Genomic DNA, 12,088 nt, shown 5'->3' with positions numbered 1-12,088 from the left:
CCAATTATGTATAAATCGCGTCAACAAAATTTATCACGTAGTACTTATACTTAAAAGCAGTTTGGAAAGAGATAAAACTAATTAAGTGGACCATTTGTTCCTTTCTGTATTCATTCATTAAAAATATGGCTATTGTACACATATCTAATTAACAACAGAATTCAGCTCTGCGAATACATATATAAAGAACTATTTACTAGGAAATTTGCTTTTGAAAAATTGAAGCAAGTTTTTTTGTTAAAGCTGAGCTCATTTCATTTCGCAGAAATATGCATAACTACCGTACAAAATCAGATTGTTCAACTAATTAAAAAAAAACAAGATGTTTTTTGTACTATTCCTGAAATCTATAAGAAAAAGTTTTTGTTTATTTTTTATTCACAAGAGCCAATTAGGTATAAATCGCGTCAACAAAATTTATCACGTAGTACTTATACTTAAAAACAGTTTGGAAACAGATAAAACTAATTAAGTGGATCTTTTGTTCCTTTCTGTATTTATTCATTAAAAATAAGGCTATTGTACACATATCTAATTAACAACACAATTCAACTCTGCGAATACATATATAAACAACTATTTACTAGGAAAGTTCCTTTTGAAAAACTGAAGCAAGTGTTTTTTTAAAGATGAGCTCATTTCATTTCGCAGAAATATGCATAAGTACCGTAAAAATCAGATTGTTCAACTAATTAAAAAAAAAACAAGATGTTTTTTTGTACTATTCCTGAAATATATAAGAAAAAATTTTTGTTTATTTTTTATTCACAAGACCCAATTATGTGTAAATCGCGTCAACAAAATTTATCACGTAGTACTTATACTTAAAAGCAGTTTGGAAAGAGATAAAACTAATTAAGTGGGCCATTTGTTCCTTTCTGTATTTATTCATTAAAAATATGGCTATTGTACACATATCTAATTAACAACACAATTCAACTCTACGAATACATATAAAAACAACTATCTACTAGGAAATTTTCTTTTGAAAAACTGAAGCAAGTGTTTTGTTTAAGATGAGCTCATTTCATTTCGCAGAAATATGCATAAGTACCGTAAAAAATCAGATTGTTCAACTAATTAAAAAAAAACAAGATGTTTTTTTGTACTATTCCTGAAATCTATAAGAAAAAGTTCTTGTTTATTTTTTATTCACAAGACCCAATTATGTATAAATCTCATCAACAAAATTTATCACGTAGTACTTATACTTAAAAGCAGTTTGGAAAGAGATAAAACTAATTAAGTGGACCATTTGTTCCTTTCTGTATTTATTCATTAAAAATACGGCTATTTTTTTGTACTATTCCTGAAATCTATAAGAAAAAGTTTTTGTTTATTTTTTATTCACAAGACCCAATTATGTATAAATCGCGTCAACAAAATTTATCACGTAGTACTTATACTTAAAAGCATTTTGGAAACAGACAAAACTAATTAAGTGGACCATTTGTTCCTTTCTGTATTTATTCATTAAAAATACGGATATTGTACACATATCTAATTAATAACACTATTCAACTCTGCGAATACATATATAAACAACTATTTACTAGGAAATTTTCTTTTGAAAAACTGAAGCAAGTGTTTTGTTAAAGATGAGCTCATTTCATTTCGCAGAAATATGCATAAGTACCGTAAAAAATCAGATTGTTCAACTAATTAAAAAAAAACAAGATGTTTTTTTGTACTATTCCTGAAATCTATAAGAAAAAGTTCTTGTTTATTTTTTATTCACAAGACCCAATTATGTATAAATCGCGTCAACAAAATTTATCACGTAGTACTTATACTTAAAAGCAGTTTGGAAAGAGATAAAACTAATTAAGTGGACCATTTGTTCCTTTCTGTATTCATTCATTAAAATTACGGCTATTGTACACATATCTAATTCACAACACAATTCAACTCTGCGAATACATATATAAACAATTATTTACTAGGAAATTTTCTTTTGAAAAACTGAAGCAAGTGTTTTGTTAAAGATGAACTCATTTCATTTCGCAGAAATATGCATAAGAACCTGAAAAAATCCGATTGCTCAACTAATTAAAAAAAACAAGATGTTTTTTTGTACTATTCCTGAAACAAGATGTTTTTTTGTACTATTCCTGAAATCTATAAGAAAAGTTTTTGTTTATTTTTTATATACAAGGGCCAATTAGGTATAAATCGCGTCAACAAAATTTATCACGTAGTAACTTATACCTAAAAACAGCTTGGAAACAGATGAATCTAATTAAGTGGGCCATTTGTTCCTTTCGGTATTTATTCATTAAAAATACGGCTATTGTACACATATCTAATTAACAACACAATTCAACTCTGCGAATACATATATAAACAACTATTTACTAGGAAATTTTCTTTTGAAAAACTGAAGCAAATGTTTTGTTAAAGATGAGCTCATTTCATTTCGCAGAAATATGCATAAGTACCGTAAAATCAGATTGTTCAACTAATTAAAAAAAAACGAAATTTTTTTTTTGTACTATTCCTGAAATCTATAAGAAAAAGTTTTTGTTTATTTTTTATTCACAAGACCCAATTATGTATAAATCGCGTCAACAAAATTTATCACGTAGTACTTATACTTAAAAGCAGTTTGGAAAGAGATAAAACTAATTAAGTGGACCATTTGTTCCTTTCTGTATTCATTCATTAAAAATATGGCTATTGTACACATATCTAATTAACAACAGAATTCAGCTCTGCGAATACATATATAAACAACTATTTACTAGGAAATTTGCTTTTGAAAAATTGAAGCAAGTTTTTTTGTTAAAGCTGAGCTCATTTCATTTCGCAGAAATATGCATAACTACCGTACAAAATCAGATTGTTCAACTAATTAAAAAAAAACAAGATGTTTTTTGTACTATTCCTGAAATCTATAAGAAAAAGTTTTTGTTTATTTTTTATTCACAAGAGCCAATTAGGTATAAATCGCGTCAACAAAATTTATCACGTAGTACTTATACTTAAAAACAGTTTGGAAACAGATAAAACTAATTAAGTGGATCTTTTGTTCCTTTCTGTATTTATTCATTAAAAATACGGCTACTGTACACATATCTAATTAACAACACAATTCAACTCTGCGAATACATATATAAACAACTATTTACTAGGAAAGTTCCTTTTGAAAAACTGAAGCAAGTGTTTTTTTAAAGATGAGCTCATTTCATTTCGCAGAAATATGCATAAGTACCGTAAAAATCAGATTGTTCAACTAATTAAAAAAACAAGATGTTTTTTTGTACTATTCCTGAAATCTATAAGAAAAAATTTTTGTTTATTTTTTATTCACAAGACCCAATTATGTGTAAATCGCGTCAACAAAATTTATCACGTAGTACTTATACTTAAAAGCAGTTTGGAAAGAGATAAAACTAATTAAGTGGGCCATTTGTTCCTTTCTGTATTTATTCATTAAAAATACGGCTATTGTACACATATCTAATTAACAACACAATTCAACTCTACGAATACATATATAAACAACTATCTACTAGGAAATTTTCTTTTGAAAAACTGAAGCAAGTGTTTTGTTAAAGATGAGCTCATTTCATTTCGCAGAAATATGCATAAGTACCGTAAAAATGAGATTGTTCAACTAATTAAAAAAAACAAGATTTTTTTTTTGTACTATCCCTGAAATCTATAAGAAAAAGTTTTTGTTTATTTTTTATTCACAAGACACAATTATGTATAAATCGCGTTAACAAAATTTATCACGTAGTACATATACTTAAAAGGGGTTTTGAAAGAGATAAAACTAATTAAGTGGACCATTTGTTCCTTTCTGTATTTATTCATTAAAAATACGGATATTGTACACATATCTAATTAATAACACTATTCAACTCTGCGAATACATATATAAACAAATATTTACTAGGAAATTTTCTTTTGAAAAACTGAAGCAAGTGTTTTGTTAAAGATGAGCTCATTTCATTTCGCAGAAATATGCATAAGTACCTGAAAAAATCCGATTGCTCAACTAATTAAAAAAAACAAGATGTTTTTTTGTACTATTCCTGAAATCTATAAGAAAAAGTTTTTGTTTATTTTTTATATACAAGAGCCAAATATGTATAAATCGCGACAACAAAATTTATCACGTAGTACTTATACTTAGAAGCATTTTGGAAACAGATAAAACTAATTAAGTGGACCATTTGTTCCTTTCAGTATTTATTCATTAAAAATACGGCTATTGTACACATATCTAATTAACAACACAATTCAACTCTGCGAATACAAATATAAACAACTATTTACTAGGAAATTTTCTTTTGAAAAACTGAAGCAAGTGTTTTGTTAAAGATGAGCTCATTTCATTTCGCAGAAATATGCATAAGTGCCGTACAAAATCAGATTGTTCAACTAATTAAAAAAAACAAAATGTTTTTTTGTACTATTCCTGAAATCTATAAGAAAAGTTTTTTGGGTATTTTTTATTCACAAGACCAAATTATGTATAAATCGCGTCAGCAAAATTTATCACGTAGTACTTATACTTAAAAGCAGTTTGGAAACAGATAAAACGAATTAAGTTTACCATTTGTTCCTTTCTGTATTTATTCATTAAAAATACGGCTATTGTACACATATCTACTTAATAACACTATTCAACTCTGCGAATACATATATAAACAACTATTTGCTAGGAAATTTTCTTTGGAAAAACTGAAGCAAGTGTTTTGTTAAAGATGAGCTCATTTCATTTCGCAGAAATATGCATAAGTACCGTACAAAATCAGATTGTTCAACTAATTAAAAAAAACAAGATGTTTTTTTGTACTATTCCTGAAATCTATAAGAAAAGTTTTTGTTTATTTTTTATTCACAAGACCAAATTATGTATAAATCGCGTCAACAAAATTTATCACGTAGTACTTATACTTAAAAGCAGTTTGGAAACAGATAAAACGAATTATGTTTACCATTTGTTCCTTTCTGTATTTATTCATTAAAAATACGGCTATTGTACACATATCTAATTAACAACACAATTCAACTCTGCTAATACATATATAAACAACTATTTACTAGGAAATTTTCTTTTGAAAAACTGAAGCAAGTGTTTTGTTAAAGATGAGCTCATTTCATTTCGCAGAAATATGCATAAGTACCGTAAAAATCAGATTGTTCAACTAATTAAAAAAAAACAAGATTTTTTTTGTACTATTCCTGAAATCTATAAGAAAAAGTTCTTGTTTATTTTTTATTCACAAGACCCAATTATGTATAAATCGCGTCAACAAAATTTATCACGTAGTACTTATACTTAAAAGCAGTTTGGAAAGAGATAAAACTAATTAAGTGGACCATTTGTTCCTTTCTGTATTCATTCATTAAAATTACGGCTATTGTACACATATCTAATTAACAACACAATTCAACTCTGCGAATACATATATAAACAACTATTTACTAGAAAATTTTCTTATAAAAAACTGATGCAAGTATTTTGTTAAAGATGAGCTCATTTCATTTCGCAGGAATATGAATAAGTACCTGAAAAATTCCGATTGTTCAACTAATTAAAAATAACAAGATGTTTTTTGTACTATTCCTGAAATCTATAAGAAAAAGTTTTTGTTTATTTTTTATATACAAGAGCCAATTAGGTATAAATCGCGTCAACAAAATTTATCACGTAGTAACTTATACCTAAAAACAGCTTGGAAACAGATAAATCTTGTTCCTTTCTGTATTTATTCAATAAAAATACGGCTATTGTACACATATCATTTAACAACACAATTCAACTCTGCGAATACATATATAAACAACTATTTACTAGGAAATTTTCTTTTGAAAAACTGAAGCAAGTGTTTTGTTAAAGATGAGCTCATTTCATTTCGCAGAAATATGCATAAGTACCGTAAAAATCAGATTGTTCAACTAATTAAAAAAAAACAAGATGTTTTTTTGTACTATTCCTGAAATCTATAAGAAAAAGTTCTTGTTTATTTTTTATTCACAAGACCCAATTATGTATAAATCGCGTCAACAAAATTTATCACGTAGTACTTATACTTAAAAGCAGTTTGGAAAGAGATAAAACTAATTAAGTGGACCATTTGTTCCTTTCTGTATTCATTCATTAAAATTACGGCTATTGTACACATATCTAATTAACAACACAATTCAACTCTGCGAATACATATATAAACAACTATTTACTAGGAAATTTTCTTTTGAAAAACTGAAGCAAGTGTTTTGCTAAAGATGAGCTCATTTCATTTCGCTGAAATATGCATAAATATCTGAAAAAATCCGATTGCTCAACTAATTAAAAAAAACAAGATTTTTTTTTGTACTATTCCTGAAATCTATAAGAAAAAGTTTTTGTTTATTTTTTATTCACAAGACCCAATTATGTATAAATCGCGTCAACAAAATTTATCACGTAGTACTTATACTTAAAAGCAGTTTGGAAAGAGACAAAACTAATTAAGTGGACCATTTGTTCCTTTCTGTATTCATTCATTAAAAATACGGCTATTGTACACATATTTAATTAACAACACAATTCAGCTCTGCGCATACATATATAAACAACTATTTACTAGGAAATTTGCTTTTGAAAAATTTAAGCAAGTTTTTTGTTAAAGCTGAGCTCATTTCATTTCGCAGAAATATGCATAACTACCGTACAAAATCAGATTGTTCAACTAATTAAAAAAAAAAAAAAGATGTTTTTTGTACTATTCCTGAAATCTATAAGAAAAAGTTTTTGTTTATTTTTTATTTACAAGAGCCAATTAGGTATAAATCGCGTCAACAAAAGTTATCACGTAGTACTTATAATTAAAAGCATTTTGGAAACAGATAAAACTAATTAAGTGGACCATTTGTTCCTTTCAGTATTTATTCATTAAAAATACGGCTATTGTACACATATTTAATTAACAACACAATTCAACTCTGCGAATACATATATAAACAACTATTTACTAGGAAATTTTCTTTTGAAAAACTGAAGCAAGAGTTTTGTTAAAGATGAGATCATTTCATTTCGCAGAAATATGCATAAGTACCGTACAAAATCAGATTGTTCAACTAATTAAAAAAAACAAGATGTTTTTTTGTACTATTCCTGAAATCTATAAGAAAAGTTTTTGTTTATTTTTTATTCACAAGACCAAATTATGTATAATTATATTTATTTATTTTTTTTATTTACTAGGAAATTTTCTTTTGAAAAACTGAAGCAAGTGTTTTGTTAAAGATGAGCTCATTTCTTTTCGCAGAAATATGCATAAGTACCGTAAAAATGAGATTGTTCAACTAATTAAAAAAAACAAGATTTTTTTTTTGTACTATTCCTGAAATCTATAAGAAAAAGTTTTTGTTTATTTTTTATTCACAAGACCCAATTATGTATAAATCGCGTCAACAAAATTTATCACGTAGTACTTATACTTAAAAGCAGTTTGGAAACAGGTAAAACTAATTAAGTGGAGCATTTGTTCCTTTCTGTATTTATTCATTAAAAATACGGCTATTGTACACATATCTAATTAACAACAGAATTCAACTCTGCGAATACATATATAAACAACTATTTACTAGGAAATTTTCTTATGAAAAACTGAAGCAAGTGTTTTGTTAAAGATGAGCTCATTTCATTTCGCAGAAATATGCATAAGTACCGTAAAAATCAGATTGTTCAACTAATTAAAAAAAACAAGATTTTTTTGTACTATTCCTGAAATCTATAAGAAAAAGTTTTTGTTTATTTTTTATTCACAAGACCCAAATATGTATAAATCGCGTCAACAAAATTTATCACGTAGTACTTATACTTAAAAGCATTTTGGAAACAGATAAAACTAATTAAGTGGACGATTTGTTCCTTTCTGTATTTATTCATTAAAAATACGAATATTGTACACATATCTAATTAACAACACAATTCAACTCTGCGAATACATATATAAACAACTATTTACTAGGAAATTTTCTTTTGAAAAACTGTAGCAAGTGTTTTGTTAAAGATGAGCTCATTTCATTTCGCAGAAATATGCATAAGTACCGTAAAAAATCAGATTGTTCAACTAATTAAAAAAAAACAAGATGTTTTTTGTACTATTCCTGAAATCTATAAGAACAAGTTTTTGTTTATTTTTTATTCAAAAGACCCAATTATGTATAAATCGCGTCAACAAAATTTATCACGTAGTACTTATACTTAAAAGCAGTTTGGAAACAGATAAAACTAATTAAGTGGACCATTTGTTCCTTCCTGTATTTATTCATTAAAAATACGGATATTGTACACATATCTAATTAATAACACTATTCAACTCTGCGAATACATATATAAACAACTATTTACTAGGAAATTTTCTTTTGAAAAACTGAAGCAAGTGTTGTGTTAAAGATGAGCTCATTTCATTTCGCAGAAATATGCATAAGTACCGTAAAATCAGACTGTTCAACTAATTAAAAAAAAAAACAAGATGTTTTTTTGTACTATTCCTGAAATCTATAAGAAAAAGTTTTTGTTTATTTTTTATTCACAAGACCCAATTATGTATAAATCGCGTCAACAAAATTTATCACGTAGTACTTATACTTAAGAGCAGTTTGGAAAGAGATAAATCTAATTAAGTGGACCATTTGTTCCTTTCTGTATTCATTCATTAAAAATGCGGCTATTGTACACATATCTAATTAACAACACAATTCAACTCTGCGAATACATATATAAACAACTATTTACTAGGAAATTTTCTTTTGAAAAACTGAAGCAAGTGTTTTGTTAAAGATGAGCTAATTTTCGTTTCGCAGAAATATGCATAAGTACCTGAAAAAATCCGGTTGCTCAACTAATTAAAAAAAAACAAGATGTTTTTTGTACTATACCTGAAATCTATAAGAAAAAGTTTTTGTTTATTTTTTATATACAAGAGCCAATTAGGTATAAATCGCGTCAAAAAAATTTATCACGTAACTTATACCTAAAAACAGCTTGGAAACAGATAAATCTAATTAAGTGGACCATTTGTTCCTTTCGGTATTTATTCATTAAAAATACGGCTATTGTACACATATCTAATTAACAACACAATTCAAATCTGCGAATACATATATAAACAACTATTTACTAGGAAATTTTCTTTTGAAAAACTGAAGCAAGTGTTTTGTTAAAGATGAGCTCATTTCATTTCGCAGAAATATGCATAAGTACCGTAAAATCAGATTGTTCAACTAATTAAAAAAAAACGAAATTTTTTTTTTGTACTATTCCTGAAATCTATAAGAAAAAGTTTTTGTTTATTTTTTATTCACAAGACCAAATTATGTATAAATCGCGTCAACAAAATTTATCACGTAGTACTTATACTTAAAAGCAGTTTGGAAACAGATAAAACTAATTAAGTGGACCATTTGTTCCTTTCTGTATTTATTCATTGAAAATACGGCTATTGTACACTTATCTAATTAACAACACAATTCAACTCTGCGAATACATATATAAACAACTATTTACTAGGAAATTTTCTTTTGAAAAACTGAAGCAAGTGTTTTGTTAAAGATGAGCTCATTTCATTTCGCAGAAATATGCATAAGTACTTGAAAAAATCCGATTGTTCAACTAATTAAAAAAAACAAGATGTTTTTTTGTACTATTCCTGAAATCTATAAGAAAAGTTTTTGTTTATTTTTTATTCACAAGACCAAATTATGTATAAATCGCGTCAACAAAATTTGTCACGTAGCACTTATACTTAAAAGCAGTTTGGAAAGAGATAAAACTAATTACGTGGACCATTTGTTCCTTTCTATATTAATTCATTAAAAATACGGATATTGTACACATATCTAATTAATAACACTATTCAACTCTGCGAATACATATATAAACAACTATTTACTAGGAAATTTTCTATCGAAAAACCGAAGCAAGTATTTTGTTAAAGATGAGCTCATTTCATTTCGCAGAATTATGCATAAGTAACGTAAAAAATCAGATTGTTCAACTAATTAAAAAAAACAAGATTTTTTTTGTACTATTCCTGAAATCTATAAGAAAAAGTTTTTGTTTATTTTTTATTCACAAGACCCAATTATGTATAAATCGCGTCAACAAAATTTATCACGTAGTACTTATACTTAAAAGCATTTTGGAAAGCGCTAAAACTAATTAAGTGGACCATTTGTACCTTTCTGTATTTATTCATTAAAAATACGGCTATTGTACACATATCTAATTAACAACACAATTCAACTCTGCGAATACATATATAAACAACTATTTACTAGGAAATTTTCTTTTGAAAAACTGAAGCAAGTGTTTTGTTAAAGATGAGCTCATTTCATTTCGCAGAAATATGCATAAGTACCGTACAAAATCAGATTGTTCAACTAATTAAAAAAAACAAGATGTTTTTTTGTACTATTCCTGAAATCTATAAGAAAAACTTTTTGTTTATTTTTTATTCACAAGACCCAATTATGTATAAATCGCGTCAACAAAATTTATCACGTAGCACTTATACTTAAAAGCAGTTTGGAAACAGATAAAACTAATTAAGTGGACCATTTGTTCCTTTCTGTATTTATTCATTGAAAATACGGCTATTGTACACTTATCTAATTAACAACACAATTCAACTCTGCGAATACATATATAAACAACTATTTACTAGGAAATTTTCTTTTGAAAAACTGAAGCAATTGTTTTGTTAAAGCTGAGCTCACTTCATTTCGCAGGAATATGCATAAGTACCGTAAATTCAGATTGTTCAACTAATTAAACAAAACAAGATTTTTTTTGTACTATTCCTGAAATCTATAAGAAAAAGTTTTTGTTTCTTTTTTATTGACAAGACCCAATTATGTATAAATCGCGTCAACAAAATTTATCACGTATTACTTATACTTAAAAGCAGTTTGGAAACAGATAAAACTAATTAAGTGGACCATATGTTCCTTTCTGTATTTATTCATTGAAAATACGGCTATTGTACACTTATATAATTAACAACACAATTCAACTCTGCGAATACATATATAAACAACTATTTACTAGGAAATTTTCTTTTGAAAAACTGAAGCAAGTGTTTTGTTAAAGATGAGCTCATTTCATTTCGCAGAAATATGCATAAGTACTTGAAAAAATCCGATTTTTCAACTAATTAAAAAAAACAAGATGTTTTTTTGTACTATTCCTGAAATCTATAAGAAAAGTTTTTGTTTATTTTTTATTCACAAGACCAAATTATGTATAAATCGCGTCAACAAAATTTATCACGTAGCACTTATACTTAAAAGCAGTTTGGAAACAGATAAAACTAATTAAGTGGACCATTTGTTCCTTTCTGTATTTATTCATTAAAAATACGGCTATTGTACACATATCTAATTAACAACACAATTCAAATCTGCGAATACATATATAAACAACTATTTACTAGGAAATTTTCTTTTGAAAAACTGAAGCAAGTGTTTTGTTAAAGATGAGCTCATTTCATTTCGCAGAAATATGCATAAGTACCGTAAAATCAGATTGTTCAACTAATTAAAAAAAAACGAAATTTTTTTTTTGTACTATTCCTGAAACCTATAAGAAAAAGTTTTTGTTTATTTTTTATTCACAAGACCAAATTATGTATAAATCGCGTCAACAAAATTTATCACGTAGTACTTATACTTAAAAGCAGTTTGGAAACAGATAAAACTAATTAAGTGGACCATTTGTTCCTTTCTGTATTTATTCATTGAAAATACGGCTATTGTACACTTATCTAATTAACAACACAATTCAACTCTGCGAATACATATATAAACAACTATTTACTAGGAAATTTTCTTTTGAAAAACTGAAGCAATTGTTTTGTTAAAGCTGAGCTCACTTCATTTCGCAGGAATATGCATAAGTACCTGAAAAAATCCGATTGTTCAACTAATTAAAAAAAAACAAGATGTTTTTTTGTACTATTCCTGAAATCTATAAGAAAAAGTTTTTGTTTCTTTTTTATATACAAGAGCCAATTAGGTATAAATCGCGTCAACAAAATTTATCACGTAGTAACTTTTACCTAAAAACAGCTTGGAAACAGATAAA

This window comes from Eurosta solidaginis, chromosome 5 (genome assembly GCF_040869045.1).
Source record: "Eurosta solidaginis isolate ZX-2024a chromosome 5, ASM4086904v1, whole genome shotgun sequence".
Taxonomy (NCBI): Eukaryota; Metazoa; Arthropoda; class Insecta; order Diptera; family Tephritidae; genus Eurosta; species Eurosta solidaginis.
Note: the sequence above shows the minus strand (reverse complement) of the source record.